The sequence below is a fragment of the Tenrec ecaudatus genome, chromosome 16, assembly GCF_050624435.1.
Source record: "Tenrec ecaudatus isolate mTenEca1 chromosome 16, mTenEca1.hap1, whole genome shotgun sequence".
In the NCBI taxonomy this organism is placed as follows: Eukaryota; Metazoa; Chordata; class Mammalia; order Afrosoricida; family Tenrecidae; genus Tenrec; species Tenrec ecaudatus.
Genome location: NC_134545.1, coordinates 18,608,865 through 18,611,799, shown reverse-complemented (window position 1 = coordinate 18,611,799; position 2,935 = coordinate 18,608,865).

Here is a 2,935-nt window from a genome sequence, read left to right as displayed (position 1 = left end):
GGACTTGAAAGACTTGCTGATGAAGACCGAGGATTGCAGCCTTCAGTGTGGATTAAAGTTCATTGTAAAGCAGACTTAACTCCTCACAACTGCAACAATATGTAGTGTCAAGATAAATGGAGAAAAGGTTGAAGTTGTCAAGGATTTTGTCTTCCACAATCAAGGCTCATAGAAGCAGCAGTCAAACGATTAAGCTACATATTGTATTTGTGAAATCTGCACAAGACCTCTTTAGAGTACGGAAAAGCGGGGATGTTACTTTGAGAACTGAGGTGTGCAGACCCAAACCCTGCTATATCTCATCGACTCATATCAATGAGAAAGTTGGACACTGAGTAAGGGAGTTCAAAGAAGAATCCATGCATTTGGATTATGATGCTGGACAATATTGAACGTAGCATGGACCGCTCAAAAACAACCAGACCTGTCTTGGAAGAAGCACAGCCAAAGCGCTCTTGGATGGCAAGGATGGCCAGACGTAGTCTTCCATACTTGGGACATATTGTCAGCAGTGACCAGAGGTTGGTAAAGTGGAGGGGCAGTGAAAAAGAAGCAGACCCTCAAGGAGATGGGTTGACAGTGTGGCTGTCCCAGTGGGCTCAGGTCTAGGAACAACTGCAAGGAGACTGCCAGACCGTGCAGTGTTTTGATCTGTTGGGCAGAGTCCCTATGCATCAAGGCGGCCATGGGATGGCAGCTAATAAAATCAACAACCAACCATGATACCACATTCTTCTTTATATAAGCCACCTCCTCTGGCGATTTGTACAGCTTTCAGAGTGATCAAGTATGGTGAAAAATTACAACAGTGATGCACACCTTTCCTGACTTTACACCATGGATCCTTTCTTTACTGTGTTAGCATAACTGTCTCTTGATCCAAGAACGCGTTGCATAGGAGTACAAGCTAGTGTTGTTGAATTCCCATTCTTCTCAAGGTAATCCATTGTTTATTGTGGCCTACATAGTGCAATGCCTTGGCAGAGTGAAGAAAACTCAAGTAACCATATTTCTGGTAGCCTCTGCTTTGAACCAAGAACCATCTGAGACTATCAATGATCTTCCTTTTCCCAAGTCCTCTTCTAAGTCTGCCCTGAATCTTTGTCAATTCCCTCTCAAAGTATTTCTGCAATTGTTGGTGGATGATCTACAGCAAACTTGATCACATGGATTATCAGTGATATTGTTCTATAGTTTGAGCATTCTGTTGGGTCCCCTTTTGGGGGATGGGTTTAAATATGGATCTCTTCTAGATAGCTGCCCAAGTAACTGTCTTCCAAAAATCATGGCATAGACTAGTGAATGCTATCAGTGCTTCATCAGATGGCTTAAACATTTCAATTGGTCTTTCATCCATTCTTGGAGCCTTCTTTTTGGCTCATGTGTTCAGTGCAGCTTGAGCTCCCTCTATCAGAACCATGGTTTTTGGTTATATATGACCTCCTGGAATGGTGGACTGTCCATTGGTACCATTATCACGTATTTTTTCTATCTTCTGTTGATGCTTCTTAAGTCATTCAATATGTTGCTCATAGAATCTTTCCAGACTGCAAATCCAGGCTTCCCTTCTTCAGTTTAAGTTGTGCTAAGTAGGTTCTCTTCCTTTGGTTTCTGATTGTAGGTTTTTACACATTTCATTATAGTAATTGGCTTTGTCTTCCCCACCTGCCTTCTGCCTCCATCCATCCTTCCCGTGATTTTAGCTGCTCTAAGATTGAGTGCAAGGTTCAGAATGTCATGTGACGTCCACTTTGATCCTTCCTCTCTTTCCTGACTTTTTAGTGACCTCTGCCTTTCTTCATGAAGGATGGTTTTAATGCTCCCCGTGCCCCTTCTGCTGTCGTGTTTTTGTCATTAATGTTTAAGGCATCAAATCTATTTGCGATGTTTTTGAAATTCAGGTGGATAGCCTTGAGTTCCTTTTTTTGGCCCTCTTGGAATTTAAAAAAATGTTTCTACAGGTTTTCGGCAAAAGGAATCAGAGGAAGGGTCTAGGAAGCAAAGTTATGGGTAGTGCTATAAGCGTAGATGTTTACATATGTAAATACCTTAATCCATAAAAATAGCATATTGCCTTAAGTTCATGTGTTTATATGATAATACACTGAGGTTGTGGATGGACCTTGGGCCGCAGCTCAATCCTCCCTCAATACAGGAACACTGTGTTCTAATAAATTGGCAATTTGTGATGTTCATTCCGTAGTCCCCCCAACACCCCCGCCCCAAGACAAAAGATCACTGAAGATGACTGGGTACATAAGCTAATGTGGTGAAGAAAGCGCATGGTGCCACTATTAAAAGTGTCATCCGCGGGTCTTAAAGGCTTGAAGTTAAACAAGCAGGCATGTAGCAATGAAGCAACCACAATGAGGAAGCACAGCAGGTGGTGTGATTATGAGGAGTCTTTGAGACCTGGTAACAAGCATCAGAAGATCCATAACAAACAAACAAAAACATATTGTTGAGAACGAGGGGGTTGGAGCAGAGATCCCAAACTCATCTGTAGACAATGGAACATCCCCCTAGAGAGGGGTCACAGGGAAGGGATGAGTCAACCTCGGGTTCCATTTCATTTTTCACCCTTTGCAGTTTTCCTGGATCCATCCTTTGTCCATTCCACTTCTGATCATTAGCATACTTTTACAGCTGTCTCTTCTGACCTTGAGCTGTGCCTGCCCCTGAACACATGAAGATCCCAGTGTCCTCTCCTACAGGAACTAATGGCTTCATCTTTCACGCAGAAACCTGAAGATTTAAGATTTGATCCCAAGAAGCACAATGGCCAGGTCTGGGAAAGGCAGAGCCTAGTCCCTTTCCACCCAGACTCAGCCTCACACCCTGCTGATCCGGACTCCTCCCCTTTCACTACGCCCCTCCCCAGGCCCCGCCCCCAAAGCACGCCCATCATATACAGACCCCGCCCCTGTTCGTGACG